We start from the raw sequence: 16,930 nt of genomic DNA, 5'->3' as shown, positions 1-16,930 counted from the left end.
TTTTTGTTGTTGTTTTTAAGATAAACTTTATGTATTTTTTTTTCATTTTAGAAACAGAGACCTTGCAACTCATATAAGCATTGAACTCATAATCCTTTGGCTTTTTAAGCCTCCTGAGTAGTTTCAACTGTAAGGGCATGCCATCTTAGTGGCTTTACCCATTTATGTTTGTAGGCTTTGCTATAGAAATAATAACATTTAATTTAAAATCCTCTAAGAGCACTTGGGAGGCAGAGGCAGGTGGATTTCTGAGTTCAAGGCCAGCTTTGTCTCAGAATGAGTCCCAGGAAACCACATCTCAAAAGAAAAAGAAAAAAAAGAAAAAAGAAAAACAACAAAGAACTAGCTAACTAACTAACAGACTAAATAAATAAATAAATGTAACTTTCTAAGACGGCCCACGGTTTAGACTGAAAATAATATCCATGGCACTAGGCAAAAAAATAAGTTTTTCTCTCTTGGAAATGCTGGAGGAGGTACCTAGGGTCTGGAGCGGCCTACGTGAGTATACTACCCCTGAGCCACTTCAGCCCTAGATCAAAGTTTTACACGCAATGGTGCTGATTACATAACTTGGTTAGTCATAAATCATAAACTTTTCTTGGGTTGAAAAATAAGCTGTACAGAGAGTAAATGTCCCCTGAAGCTAGAGTGTTGAAGGCTTCATCCCCAGAGCATCATTCTTGAGAGGCAGGCTCTTAGGAGGTGGTTGATCATGCATTCAGGCCCTGGGTCTTAGTTGGAGGAAGTAGGGTACTGGGGTGGCCCTGGAAGAGTATGCAAGTATAGAAGCTGGCATTTCTTCTCCTGTCTTTCCGGAAGCCAAGAGGTGCCAGGTTTTCTCCACACACTTCTGTCATAATGGGCTAGTTCACATCAGACCCACACGCAATGGAACCCAGCAATCATGGACCAAAACCTCTAAGACGCAAGCTGACACAAAGCCTCCTCCATTTAGCTGATTCCTCTCCGCTATTTTAAAAAGAGCAACGGAAATCCATCACACAGTGTATGCTTACTGCTTCCAGCCTAAACTGTGGATCTTCTTACAGGGTTCCTAATTAAATTCTGTTGGTTCTGTAGTGAAAGCTGAAGGTGTGTAAAGTCATTAAGATGGTTTAATGAATTTTAAAAATGTATCCTTATTATATGTTATGTGTATGCATCACAAGCATGCAGTCCCCATAGAGTTCCAAAGGCATCAGCTCTCCTGGTATTGGAGTTACAGATGCTTGTGAGCTGCCACGTGGGTGGTGGGAGCCAAACAGTCCGTGCTTTTCACTGCTGAACCAGCTCCATAGGTCATGTTAGTGAATTTTTTTTTTTAAAAAAAAAAAAGAAACTAAATTTTTGAACTCTGAGAACACTTTTTCTATCAATAAGGCAATTCATTACAATAATACCAACAAGGTCACCAAGGCCACCTAGCATTCAAAATGTACATGCCTAATACCATTCTCCACTGAAGGAGCCAGGGCTCCCTGGTGGAGTGTTTAATTCTAGGATTATAGTAGGACATATACAAAATCGGGGAGTGCCAGGAAGCAGGGAGGTTGTGCATACGCTCCACATTTACCCCATGTGCCCCATTTACTCACGGGAGTAAATCATAGGGACACGGGCTCTGACTGAGAGAGCTGGTAAGAGAAATGCTTGAGCTCTTGAGCAACGAGAGCAGTAAATCCCATAGACTGACAGCCCAGAGCATAGCATAGCTGTGGATGTATACTGAGAAAAAGAAGGGATCAAATAAATACGTATGTAAGTACATATATGTATATAAATACATAAATAAATGACTGACAACATCCACAGAGATGTTTGCACACTCGTATTTACAGCCATTCTGATCAGAACAGCAAAGAAACAGAGACAGCCCACATGCCCATAGACAGATTAATGGGTATATATAATCCATATACACAAAATTATTTTATCCCTTCATTAAGACAAATGAATTCATGACATTTGCAGGGAAATGGATAGAACTGGAGATCATTATGTTCAGTGAAATAGGCCAAACCCAGAAAGACAAGGACCACATTTTCTCCCATATCCACAGTCTAGTTTTAGAGTTACACATGCATCTGTGTGTGTGTGTGTGTGTGTGTGTGTGTGTGTGCAGGTTATGAAAATAGAAGAAAGACTATGGAGGAAGGAACGATCTTAAGTGGGGGATAGGAGAGGGGAAGAAAGAATGATGACATACAAGTAGCACGGAAGCAGAAGGGGGGAACTCATTGGGGAGAGGGAGAAAGGGTCAGTCAGCATCAGTGGGCACAAGGGGAAGAAGATGAGGAAGAACAAAACATAATGGCATCCATGTATGGAAATATAGAAATGAAATATTACTTTGGACGTTCACTTCAAAATTAGTAAAATTAATGTCTTAATGAAAACAGAAGAGCTGATCTCTAATGCATAAGATTTTTAACTTAGGGAGATGCTCTGCTGTCAAGGAAGTGGAACATGACTCCTCTCTTTGAGGGTGAGCTGCACAGAGTGACTTCCTACCAGGAACACTGTGGGAAATAAGGGGGAGGAACACAATCGAAGATCCAGGCTTGCTAGGAAATCCTACAAATACTTCCTCGGTTGGTTCCTAACCTGGAGACTTAGGAGTAGCAACTTTGAAGTCTGTCTTGTTCCATTTCCCTTTGTGTTTCCATATTCTATCACATTTTTACCATAAACTTAGGTGTACAATTGCTTTGTTTGCTTATGTATTCATTTGTTTGTTTGTTTGAGTCAGGTCTCGGGTCTCGTGTTGCCCAGGCTAACCTGGAACTCACTATGTAGCTGAGGATGACCTGGAACTCGTTATCCTCCTGCCTCAGTTTCTAGAATGCCAGAGAATTACAAGAGTGTATCACCATACTCGGCTCTGAACACACATTTAAACCAAGGTTTTCTTTTGTTTATTGGAGTTTCCCCTGTCTTGTCAAGCTCCCCAGTGATTCCATTTCTTTAATGTTAACCTCTGGGGAAGCTGCAAAATTCATGGGTACAGAAGCACCAGCCCATTTTTCTAGTTAGTGTGACAAAGCAGTTTGTAGCCTCCAGGTGAACGCTCTGTGACAGAGTCTTTTAACCACCCACAAAAATCCTGTGGATATAAATCTATCTACATTTGAGTAAAACTCCACTTTCTGGAATATGTAGCTCTATTTCATGTCACAGGGCCTGACTCAGAAGTATTTGCTCGATGATGGAGGGAGGAAGGAAGGAAGGAGGGAGGAAGGGAGGGAGGAAAGGAGGGAGGAAGAAAAGGAGGGAGGGAGGAAGGAATGACAGTATTTTTGCAGGGAAGAGGGCACAGTACCTTCCAAGTCAGAGGAATAATGGGAGTGAAAGACCAGAGGAGGAGAAGGCATGTCCAAAATTGTGTAAGATCTATGTGTCCGGATGGTGGATGGCCTTCCCACAAGGCAATTTACTTCCAGTAATTGCTATAATTTAGATTTGGAACGCTCCCCAAGCTAATGTTAAAGCCTTCATCTCCAGTCTATGGCCCTTCCGGAATGTTGTGAACCTTTAAAGAGTAGGGCAAAGTGGAAAAAAGTGGGGTCACTGGGGCATCCCCTTGAAAGAGATACTGGGTAACACTGTAGAGCAGGCTGTAGCTTCTAGGTGAATGGCCTTTGACAGATTCTTTTCATCAGCCTTCTCCTGTCCGTCATCTCCCTGTTTATTGGGCACTGTCAGGTGAGCAACCTTCTCTTCCACCCTTCCCCACCAGGGTTTGCTGCTTTGCACAGATGCAGAGGGGGCAAGGGCAAACAGCCACAGCCTGAAACCTTTGACAGTGTGAGCTGAATTTGAAGTTGATTATCTTATAGACAGCACAAGTTTTCAAAGGGAAAAATCCAATGGCTTCAATGGTTCAGTGGTTACGAGCACATGTTGCTCTTGCAGATAATCCAGGTTTGATTTCTAGCATATATATAGTGAGGGGTTCACGACCATCTATAACTTCAGCTCCAGGGCACTCTCTTCTGACCTCTGTAGGTCCCAAGCATGCATGTGGAACACAGACATACATGCAGGCAAAACATCAATATATCAAATAAGTCTAAAAGAAAGAGGGGGGAACTGAAGGGAAATACATTTAATCCCACAAGTTAATTGATGTATGTTTCACATACATGATTCAAATGCTCAGCTTGATGGTGTGTGTGCACCTCTGAAGTCCAAACAAAGCCAAAACATATCATTCACCTGCAGAATGGTCTAATATGTTCTTTGTGGCCAATCTCCTACTCCTCCACGATGCTCTAGACTATGGTCAGTCAGTTTTCTCCAATGACAGATTATATTTTCCTGCTCTAAAATCCTGAAGAGGTAGAACCAAGCAATACATGCTTTTTCGTGTCTGTTTCTCTCACTTTGCACACAGCTTGTGAGATCTACTATTGTGTGGTTGTTGCCTGTACCAGCATTTCATCCATTTTTGATGCTAAATAATATTCAACTGTAGGATATGCCACACACTCTTATCTGTTCTCCAGTTCCTGGGCATGTTGGTTATTTCCAGCTTGAGACCATCATGAGTAGAATCACTGTGAACCTTCAGGGAGAGTTCCTTGTACCAACACAATTCATTTCTCTCGAGCATATAATCTAGGTATAGTTGGGGATTCAGTTGAACATGACTTAAGTAGCCCTAGTCAGTTTTGCCCATAATTTCCCAGAAAGCAATAAATAAACAAAAGCAAGATCTGGTAGTATAGATCAAGAGAAGAACACTTGCCTATCAAGTGCAAGGTCCTGGTTCAATCCTCAGCACTGCCAATAAATGAATTGAAAAAAATGAATGAACGCACAAAATCTGAAAGAACAAAAGCAATCTATGGTGGTTTGAATGAGAAATGTCCCCTGTAGTCTTGGGCATTTGAACACTTGCTTCTCCATTGTTGGCACTGTTTAGGAAGGTGTAGGAGGTGCAGCCTCACTGGAGGAAGAAGCGGGCATGGGGTTTTTAAACCTTCACTCTCACTTCCAGTTACTCTCTGCTTCATTCTTGTGTTTGAAGAGATGATCTCTCAGCTCTCTGCTCCTGCCACCATCCTGCCACTTGCTGCCTTGCTTCCTGGCCATGATAGCCTCTTCTGAAACCATGAATCCAAAACAAACTCCGTCCACAAGTTGCTTTGGTCATGGTGTTTTATAATAGCAACAGAAAAGAAACTAATACACAAATACATTTGTGTAGAATATGCCTTTCACCTTGACTCGGGATAAAGCACCTGATTAGACTCCTAACCTGATTACATTCTTCTTCTGACCCAAAGCATAGGGATCCATAGTCTTGATGCCACTAAGGCTGTTTTTGTCAGCAAGCCCCTTATGGACTATGCTCTATTACCAGTCTGTTTGCTTCTTTCTTTAGTCACAAAGTGCCCAGACGTCAGTTCACAAACACAGGGACTGGTGTTTTTCCAAAACAAGCAGGATTGGTGGTTGTATAAAAGGCCGTATCTCACTTTTTGAAAATGACACCTTTCTAGGTGTCACCAAGAATGTGACTTCTGTAAAGCTAGATCACAGTGAAGTCTGTTGGCTCTGACTGCCAGTGGCTGAGCCAGGCACTATTTTGGAACCTAGTGCTGTGGCTCGCGGGCTCTAGGTCACCCATCTAAAAAGACTGTCCTTGGGTTGCTGTTAGAAAAAGAACTTAGGGCTGAAAAAAAAAGCATCATCTGAGCTGACATGGAACAGCTTGTGTTCCCAGAAATTAAAATAATGCTCACAGTCTTCCAGGACACAAGCAGCAATGGGGAGATGGCACTGTGTGTCCGTTATCAAGTCTGAGGCAAAATGGGGGTATTTTACATGTCATTGTCTAAGAGTGAACTTATTTTAGGTCAACTTTCACACTTATTTAAATGGACATCGGTCTATAGCATCCTATCTACTCTTGCATGCATCGTTTCTACAGACTCCAGACAGATTACCCTGGGGTCTGTTGGCTCTGAGGACATTGTTTGTTCCAGGTAGAGTTTAGAATCTACCACTATGGAGCCCAGATTCTGGGGCTCTGATTAGCCAGTCCCAACTCCTCCATTAGAAATGCCCTCTTGGCTTAACCTGAACAATGGTGACTGGAAGAAGAGTAGTCGTTTCTTTTGGAAAATCAAGGCAACCAAAGGACAAAGAACGATGTCCACCCAGCTGCCCTTGTTATAAATGACGCACACATTCAGACTTTAAATATATAGCTGTCGTTCAGTGTCCCTAATCTAAAACAGAAGATAGATGAAGGTTGGCAAAACACTGTTGTTAGGATTAAGTGACTGGGGTACCTGGCGGGTCAAGGTCAAGATATGCCACAAAGATCACACCATACAAGAGATCTCACACAGAGATTTATTGGGGGGGGTAATTTAAGAGCAGAGACATGAGAGAGACAGAGACAGGGAGAGACAGTACCAAGATACTAATCTAACTTTCCTAAGGAAAGTCTGTTGGCTCTTCTCGGTCTTGTAGCCAAAGACTGACTCTGCCCTTGGGACCTCTGCCCCCAATGAACATGGGAGGAATCTAGGGTTATTGTCCAGGTAGCCACCCAAGATGGTCCTGCAGAGCCTGGAAAGCAAGTGAAACCCTGCTCTTCCAGGACTTGGCCAACAATGCCAGCTTTCTTGTGACCCCAAAGATGTCAATATCTCCAGATAGCAGGAAGCAGTCTAAAGAACAAAGTGCCCCCATTCCTGACTAACCATAACCCCTTCCTAGTTTTTCACCTTTATAATAAACAAAAGAGAGGGTTGTTAAAAATCAGGTGCTCCCACAGCTTGCCTTCGGTAACTCAGCAGCACCAGCTCTACATCACCATCAGTTGCCAAATGCTCATTAAAAGTGCCCCATCAAGGCTCACTCTCAGTTGCTTTCTCACTCTGTCTGTCTGTCTCTCACTGCCTGTTACCAGGACTTTGGAATGAAGTCAAACAGCAAAAATCCTAGCTCAAAAACAAAGCCTCAGCCAGGAATAATGGTTAGCATCCTCACACCGAGGCAGCCTTTTGCTCCCCACTCCCGAATAAATTTCTTGCATGAGATCTGTTGCATGATAGGATCTCTGTCTCAACATTCCTTGTTTCTGACCTACCAAGGTACTCCTATCGCTAAATTCTAACAACTATACTAGAAACAAATAATCTACTTGCCAGGATAACTCAGCAAATAAATTAGAGTGAACCAAACACGGCATGATCTCATGTTGCTTCTATGCCAGCATCCTAGCTCCTAACTTTCCGCAGAAGCTATTGCCTGCAGGTCCATTTTCTGACCCAGGTTTCTGAGCTCCCCTGAGGTTTGGGGGTTATTAGTCTGTCAGAATGGAGTTGTTTTTAGCACATCTTCAGTGTCCTGTCTAAGATGAATAGGCCTTTTTATGTCTCCCCAGTAAATATCACACAACACTTGTGCATATATATACAAACATGTATACATATGCATATGTATATGTGATATTTGGGTGATGAGACCCAAGTATAAACACAAAATTTATTTATTTTGAGCAAGAAAGATACTGTTGATCCCAAAGATGGGAGGAGAAAGTCCACTGACTCAAATCATCAGGGCCAAATTAATAAAAGCAAGCTTTTAATTTAATTGGATGTAAGGAAGAACTGTTAGCAGCTTTCCAAATAGAAGATTAGGCAGGCAAAATAGGTGGGTTACAGAAGCAGAACATAGCAAGTTAGTCATAATAACCTCTTGAAACAAAGACATGATTGCAAGGTAGTTATAACAAGAGGTAGCCATAAAAACCCCTTTGAAACAAGCATAGGGTTGCAATATCGTTAATATTGTGATTACCTTTCCTAGAACAGGAGTATAGAACCATTTGTAGTTAAGCTTACAAGTGGTGCATAGCCCAATCCTTGAGATATAGAGGTTTAATTATAAACAGAAATGGACCTAGTTTGTCTTTACTATAAAATGGCTTTTAAGCCTAAGATGGAGGCAGGGTGTTTTCCCAGTGCCTCAGCTGGTAAAGGTACTTGCTGCCAAGCCTGACATCCTGTGTTCAATCCCTGGCACCCACAGGATAGAAGGAGGAAACCAGCTCCCAAGAGTTGTCTTCTGACCTTTTGCATATGCCCCCTAGTGAGTATAGCACAAGCATACCACACATGTACACACACACAAAATACATAAATAAGTGTTAATTAAAAATATGTTTTATAAAGCCGGGCGATGGTGGCGCACGCCTTTAATCCCAGCACTCGGGAGGCAGAGGCAGGCGGATCTCTGTGAGTTCGAGACCAGCCTGGTCTACAGAGCTAGTTCCAGGACAGGCTCCAAAGCCACAGAGAAACCCTGTCTCAAAAAACAAAAAAAAAATGTTTTATATACATTTTTTAGCCTGGGTATATTATTTTAAATAATTTCATATAGAAAACATGATGATATTGTGACATTGTGTTGGTGCTCACAAGTTTGAAGTTGAATATTTTGGCTTAGGGATGTTCAGATGATATATAAATATTACTTATTATTGAGGCGTTATCAGAAGTGTTCAAAGTATCTACATTGATCACATCTGATTCTTCATCACTACAAACCTAGGGTCAGATTCTAACAACAATCAAGTAGAGATGAGGATGGAGTCCCCAGAGAGCAATTTCATTCCATTCGCTCTGCTAAATAATTCTGCAGTTCAGTTAGATAGGCAGAGAGCTAGAGTTTGCTCCTTGAGGTCAGACTTCCTGGTAGTAGAGGTTTGCTGGTCTAGTCTACTATGTTTTTTTTTCTGGTTTCCAGAAGGAGATAGGACCTCCTGTGTGCTATCCACTGGGTTAAATGGCATCAAGAATGGAAAGTTGGAGACACGGTGCAGCTTGTCGGTAGAAAGGATCTATAACAAATACTAAAAGAAAGTAGTGAATCCCCCCAACAGAACCACTCCACAGAGCCACCCCTCATTGTCTCTAATTTGTCCACCACGCTGAGGACACCTGGTCCCATCTCGTCCTCCTTGCCTTGTCTTGATGTAGATACATCACTTTCTATTTGTGACAGAACCAGGAACCTGCACATTCTCCAGTCTTTTGACTTGTTTTCAGAGGCAGTTTTGCTATGTAGCCCAAGCTGATCTTGAACTTGAGACCCCCTGAGTGCTAAAATTATAGGTTTGTGATGAGATACCTTGCCTTAATAATCTTTTTGTTAACCTATGCACATCTTCCAATAGGCATTTTAAAAATTAATGACTAGGCTGGAGATAATGGATCAGCATTTTAGAGTGCTTGGTGTTCCTCTAGAGGTCATGGGTTTGATGCTCAGCACCCACATATTGACCCACATCTGTAACTCCAGTTCCGGGGGATCTAGTGCCCTTTTTTGGCCTGTATGCACCACACACAGGGTGCACAACCATACAGACAGGCAAAATACCCATACCCATAAAATAAAATAATTTAATTAGGGGATGGCAAGATTGCTCAGTATTTGCTGTACTTGAAAGACACCTGGTGCCAATCTCTGGCTTCTCCACACATGTATGTGTGCCCACACATGTATGCTAACACATATTTGAATGCATATACATATGCATATGCACATACCCGTGCACCAAATTTTAAGCTAATTAATTTAAAATGGGAAGTAAATCTAATCTTTGTCCCCCCACCCCCATGCCTCTGACTCTCCTGGAACTTGCTATGTAGACCAGAATGGCCTCAAACTAACAGTGATCTACCTGTCTCTTACCCATACATGCTGGAGTTAAAGGCATGGATCAGAAAAACTATCCTAAAAAAACCCCATCCTAGTCTTGAAGATGCTAGATAATTTGTGTATACTGAGTGAAATCCCTAGTACCTTGTTACTTTTTGGGACAAGGTTTTGTTGATTAAATTGCCTGGGCTGGTCGTGAATTCGTACTGTTCTTGAACTTTATCTTCTACCCTTGGTCTTGCTAGTAGCTGGGATTACAGACTGTGTCATTAGGCCTTCTAATTCTATTTATTTTTTAACTGACACATTAAAACAAAAATGATATATATTTATGCGATACCATGTAACATTTGGATATCCGTATACATTGTGCAATATGACATATACCCATCTCATCAAACATTTATTTTATAATTATGCCACCATAAAATCCTTCCAGCTTCTTAAAGTATTATCTGCAGTTATCCTGGTATGCACCAATAACACACCAGAACATCTGACCTCTGTCCAACTCTAATTCATAGCTATTGATCCACCTTTCCCCAGACAAATAACCTTAATCCATATGGCTATGACTGCTTGAGAGGTTGACTACCTCTCCATAAAGACATCACTTAAGGTCCTCTATGCATCACTAAGGGAGCACTAACCTCTGCTCTGGAAATGAGGGCACCGGCTCTCAAGAACAGTGAAGGGTTTGCAGATGTGATTGTCCCCTGTAGCTGCTTGTTGACAATCATAATCAACTCCACCCTGTGGTTGATCATGAGCCTTTGGGTTAAATCTTCTTTGAGTTGTTTGTAGGCACAGCTCCAGAGGTCGTGGAAAGCTTTCCTACTCTGAGCGTGGAGAGAAAGGACTTGGTTACAAGGGTTTCTCTTTTCTCAGAACCACGCCAGGATTCACATGCCAGGATGGCATCTTCACATTCCACAGAGAAAATAGTTGAGGATGAGAACTTCATCTTGAAGCATTCAGGTTCTGGCATCTTGGACTCGACCAATTCTAGACCAAGTACAAACAGTTCCCAGGTTTTCATCTCACTGCCAAGAGTGAATGGTTGGATGGCAAACATGTCGCTTTTGGGAAATGAAAAGAAGGCTTGAGCATGTGTAAGCCATGGAGTGTTTTGGGTCCAGGGATGGCAAGACCTGAGAGAAGTTCACTGTTGCCAACTGGACAGCTCTGGCACTTGTGACCTGTATACGTCTTCACCACCAGTCCATGCCTTCTGGAACCTGGGAGATAATGGCCTCTACCTGGTCTGCTTGAAACATTCCGTAACCATGGTAATCCCACTGCAGTTCTTTGGGGTCCCTATTTTCCTTATTCCCCTCCAAGTCTAGCGGGATTTTAGAATTAAGTCTATAATAATGAATAAAAACTAAATAAAAATAAAGAATAGAGCCAGGTGGTGGAGTTCATGCCAATAATCCCTCGCAGCACTCGGGAGGCAGAGGCAGGTGGATCTCTGTGAGATCAAGACCAGCTTGGTCTACAAAGCAAGTTCCAGACAGCTAGGGCTTTACACAGAGAAAACCTGTCTTGAAAAAAAATAAAAGTAGTTAATTGTAAACCCAAGGCTATACAGCTTCAGAACCAGGTTCAAAACAGACATGCAAATCTGTCCAAACTGGTACTCAAGATTCTCACACAGTACCCCTTGCCATCTGTCCTGGCAGCCAAGTTCTTGTCCAGATCTGACAGGCAGATCATCTATGGGATGTCCCTCCCTTTCTCTCTGGGGAAATGTGGACCTACCTGGCTTTCCTGCCTGCATCTTTGCTGTGAAACTGGCCTTCTTCCTCCTCTCTGGTTTGCCAGCTGGTGGGGCTTTGGGAAAGTGATTGGACCAACTCTGCCCTTATCAATGGATGAAGAGTTTGCTGGCATGACTCGGAGGTGTTGGAAACTAACGAACTAGAAGAATTAAATGACTAGCAAGGGGGCATGAAGGGTCCATCTTGTCCTCAGGCCCCTTCTTGACTTCCTTACCCCTTCTTCTTCTCTGGCTCCCTCTCCTTTACTTTCTCCTCTTTCCTAGCTACCATGAAATGAGTGGCTTCCCTCATCCTGCTTTTCCCACCATGATGCTTTGCCTGACCACAAGCCTGGAAACACTGAGCCAAGAGGCCATGCATTAAAACCACCAGGAGACCAGGAGCCTCTATCAACCTCCCCATCCTCTTTAATGGTTTCTGTCAGGTGGTCCGTCACTCTAATGGGGACACTGGCTAACACTGCCCCACTAATCTTTCCCTCTCCTAAATGTCTGCTTCTGGTGCCCAGGCTGCCATTCATGTGTCTCCTGGGACTTTGCTACACATGTCCTTGTACTTTTCAATAGTCATGCACCTAGCTACGGGCATGTTAGCATTAATTTTTATTTAGGGAACCAGATGGAGCTCTGCACAGTGAAAGTTCCTGATTGCTTGCCTGGTTCTCCTTTGGGTTAGTTTGAGATGTATTTCCCTGTTGCAGAGGCTGTGGAGACTAGAATCCTCTATCCTCCTCTCTGTCTTGACTGTGAGGGATGTTTAGAAAGTCCCCATGTTGGGAAGATAGCTCACTGCAGCCTCAGATGAACCACCTCTGTCCTCTGCCGTCTTTCCTCCCATGCTTCATTTGTAGCCCTTGGGAATCAACCGTCTGTCGTGGAGTATTGGTTTAAGATGGGTTACATAGTATAAACATTTGTATGGAATATTTGTTTAATGATGCAAAGATGTCTTGCATTCTTTTATGTTGCATTTGTTTAGCTCTGTAAAGCTGTGTTACTTTGCCTGCATACAACACCTGATTGTTCTAACAAAGAGCTGAATAGCCAACAGTTAGACAAGAGAGAGAAAGTCGGGACTGTCGAGCAGAGAGAATAAAAAGGAGTAGAAATCTAAAGAACAGTGAGGATTGAGAAAAGGAGAAGAGGAGGACACCAGGGGCCAATCACTCAGCCATCCAGCCAGCTATGGAGTAAGAGGAAAATATATATCTATATCTATCTATATATGATATATTTAATATATTTAATAAATAATAACATATATTATATATATGAAAGGTAAAATCCCAGCGGCAAACTATAGTTAAAAAGAAATGGGAAATGGGATAATTTAAGAAAAACTGGCTAGATACAAGCCAAGTTAAACCTGGGCATTCATATGTAAGAATAAGTCTCTGTGTATTTCTTTGGGAGCTAGGTGGCTGGGATAGAGCCTTGGAGGTCCTGGCACCATTCTACATAGAATCCAGTAGACAGTAGATAGTCTAAGCCCTGTGTGCAGATTATTTCGTGACTTTGCCTTTCTTCTTCTTCTTCTTCTTCTTCTTCTTCTTCTTCTTCTTCTTCTTCTTCTTCTTCTTCTTCTTCTTCTTCTTCTCTCTCTATTAGATTTTTCTTTTTAATTGAATCTAGGGCCTCATGCATGGTAGGTGATTACCACTGAGTTATATCCCCACTCACCCACACAGTTACTTTAAAAGTATTACCCTGCCCCTTATTGGATGGAAGTTTTATATAAAGCCATTGATATTTTTAAACAAGCAAGTATGGACTCGTTTGTACAAATTTCTAGTGCTGGGCTAATGAGAAAGTTATTGGCACTGGAATTATTCAAATTTTTCCATCCTTTTTTTTGACATTATGTTTAGAATCAGCAACATATCGTTCTGAATATTCTCAATTTCGAAAAATTAATGGAAGTGACAAAGTTTGTGGAAGCCAACTAAAGTCATTAAATTAAACAGAAATGCCATTTGGAGTTTCAAATAACCTGTAATTAGAAAATGAGTTTCTCTTCTTGTTCTTACTTTGTGTTTTTGAGACAGCCTCTCACATTCTAGTTCAGACTAGCCTGGAACTCATTCTGTAGTCCAGGCTGGCTTCCAACTCTTCGCAATCCTCTTCCCTTGGCTCTTCTGTTGCTCTTGAAGTAGCCTTGGTGGTAATTATTTTCGCCAGGGAAGTGGTGTGTGGGTGGGTACAGAAGACCTCCTTTGAAGAAGGGCTTCACTCATCTCTCCTTTAAGATACTCTTTTCTTGCAGAACACTGTCCTTTATAGCATCATTTCTTGAGAGTAACCATATGGGTTGATGTAGATCCATCTTTGGCCTCAGTCTGAGAGGGCACATTTTTATATTTCCTTGATTCTGATAGGCTGCTTTTCTAAGAGTGGTTAAGATGAAGTGATAAGAAAATTGCATCAAAGGGTAGCCAACCTCCCTAGTCTCCAGAGCCCTGCTTTTATAACATCCCTCTAGACTTCAAAGGGGGCAACATGCAGTTCTGTTCCACGGGATTAGCTCTTAGGCCCATTTGGCAAGTTTCTGCACAATCATAATTATTTTACTGTTTGACTTTCTTTGACTGTGGTCCTGGGGGAGGACCCAGGGAACCCAGGCCTAGTACATGCTAAGTAAACCCTAGCCCAAGGCTCTGAGATGTCAGTTGCCTCTGTTGCTCCATCACCCACTTAAGCTATTGCAGAAAATTAAAGACTATCTCCTTCTTCCAGTCAATCACTGACTTAGGACTTGGTCTCTCATTTTCCCCTTCATACCTGATCCCTTGTTAAATTCCAAATCATTGGAATTTAGTCTCACTAGTGTGCTAGACCAATGGTTCTCAACTTGTGAGTCTTGACCCCTGAAGTCGAAGGAAACTTTCACAGGGATTGTGTATCAGCTATCTTGCACATCAGATATTTATATGATTCATAATGGTAGCAAAATTGTAGTTATGAAGTAACAATGAAAATAAGTGTGGGTTAGGGTCATCGCAACATGAGGAGTTGTATTAAAGGATCACAGCATTAGAAAGGTTGAGAACCACTGTTCTAGGCTGATTAAAAGAGGCTGTTTTGCATTAAGCCCAGTGTGAATCCACACTAATTAAATCCTGTGGTAGCTTTGCAAATAAACTTCTCACTTCTGGGTACCTCTAGTGGAGGTGTCTTTTCATTGGCTAAACGAGGAGGATTGCTTAAACTGAGAGAAGGCTGCATCTGAATAAGGGCTGCCCTTGCTCCTTGCACCATGGCCAGGGAGGAAACGGGTCCTTCCAACAGGAAACTCTGAGGGTCTCCTTTCTTAGTCAGGGACGTCTAACTTTGAAGAGATAAGCTAAAGGGAGCCACGAGCCTTTTACTGTATGCTCTTCATTTTCTTTGGGAGATAGAAGCCTTTAAAGCAAACTGAAGCACTCAGTAGACACCAGCTGATGGCAGAGCTCAGGCTCTCTGGTCCCCAAGATATAACTCCTCCATGTTATCCCTTAAACCTGGACCCTGTGGATAACCAATGATCAACAATGGAATTATGGAAACAATTTCATCTCTCTGGAAGTTTACCTAAGATGGTGTCCTCTGAGTCTTTCTATAAGACATTAAGGTCCCTGAAGACTCAACTACAGATCACACACCTTAGCCCTGAGAAGGACCCAACTGATGGAAAATGAAAAAAAGCAAAGAGAGGCAAAAATCAATCATCTTACCAAGGACCAAAGGGACACGCTTGTTAGCTAACTAAGTAATTCAGTTAACCCGACACTATGTGTGCGTAATTTAATTTTTAAAGTTAATTTCATTTTTAAAGCATTAGCCAAAGAACACTGGGGCTGCTTTGCAGATTCTTAGATGTACAGGTAAAGTAGTTTAAAAGCAGACCTGGAAGGTAACCTCAAACAATTTTATTAGCAATTGAGAATGGGGGGGAGGGAAGCCACTAGGTGGGCAAACTGAAGATCTCAGTGGCTGCCAGGGAGAGGGAGTTGGCAAGAAGACGACAGTAGTCTTGGTGCATGCTGAATTGGAGGTCAGGAGAGAGGTGGGCTCAGCTGTGCAGTCTGAGGAGGCTCTGTGGGCCTAGAGGCTCCCTGGAGAGAAACCAGAGAAACCACAGCAATGCCCAAGGTATCAGGCAAACAGGCTTAGAGAGTTACCATTTAGGGGTCTTGGTTGGGTTTGTTTTCTCTGCTCGCTAAGAAGTTTAAAAGGCAGGAGTAATCTTGAACTTGATAGGTAGCCTCAGCGATATCTCAAACACAGTAAACAGGAGAAGACAGAGGCAGCAGCTGAATGAAGAAAAGCATCTGTTGGGATGAGGAAACACATGCACAGCAGAAATATAGAAAAAGACCCTCTGCAAAACAGAGGGGACACTCCAGAAGCCAGAGACCCAGTGTCTTCTACAGGGGTGGCGTGTTTCAATTCTCTGAAGAGTTTTCCTCTCCTAACTTAGGGTTGGTCAGTTTGGAAATCGATACGATGACTGATTCGTCCATGACTGTTGTGGAACATGTCCTGATCCAGCCTTGAACTTGTTGAGCCAATCCACCAGTAGCAAGGCCTACTGATGAGAGGTGGGGGAGGGGGACCTACAAGGTTCTTATTTTAAGCTGCCAGGCTTTTGTCTCAGGTCAGGAGGGTGAGAAGAAGTCTGCCATATTGGAAGTTCATCACATTTATCACCTAGCCATAGCCTCCTATCCCTACCAGAGAATCTAACTCCTAGTCCCTCAGAAGGAAGGAAAAAAAATGATACTTTCTGCGTTATAACTCTGAAAAAAGCAATTGCATCATGTAAATAGATATAAAATATAAACACATAAATAACTCTGGGGTATATGATATCTCATAAGATAAAAGAGTGAGGGTGCTCATCCTACCACTTGTTTTAGGTGTAACATGTTTCTTAAACAGATAGCTTTTTGAGGGATAGTTTCTTATCTGGCTGATTATCAAGCCTACTTGGATAGGTCCTCAAGGTTAGGTACAATAATATATTTCTAATCATAGTCTTCTGGGTAATTCAGAATTACTTCAGCTGCTCTTCTTGGTGGTTATCCCATGGTGCTGGCATCTCCAAAATTGCTAGGGTCCTGTACTGTGCAATTGGGTTACATGCTCATCAACAGCTTCTCCTGGGCTCTCTTCAGGGTCTTTGGCCACCTCTGGAACAAAGCTTCTGTGTGCTGACCAAGACCGCACCTCAGTGCTCTTAGTCTCTTAATCATAGCTGTTTCTTCAGTCCCAGCTGACCAGCATGCATTATCCCAGAAAGCAAAGGTTTTACTTTAGTGGCTCTGGTCTCTTGTTAATCACAGAAGGGTCCTCAGCTCCAGCTAACCAGACACCCCAGTGTCTTCATGCAAATTGTCCAGGAGAGTCTTTGCTTCCCTCTGAAATGTCACAAGTGAAGACTCCATTGTCTGCACTGCTCTCAACAATCTTATCTTCTAAGTTCATATG

The sequence above is a fragment of the Alexandromys fortis genome, unplaced genomic scaffold, assembly GCF_014885135.2.
Source record: "Alexandromys fortis isolate MF-2015 unplaced genomic scaffold, M_Fortis_MF-2015_v1.1 scaffold_5, whole genome shotgun sequence".
NCBI classification, from domain to species: domain Eukaryota; kingdom Metazoa; phylum Chordata; class Mammalia; order Rodentia; family Cricetidae; genus Alexandromys; species Alexandromys fortis.
Note: the sequence above shows the minus strand (reverse complement) of the source record.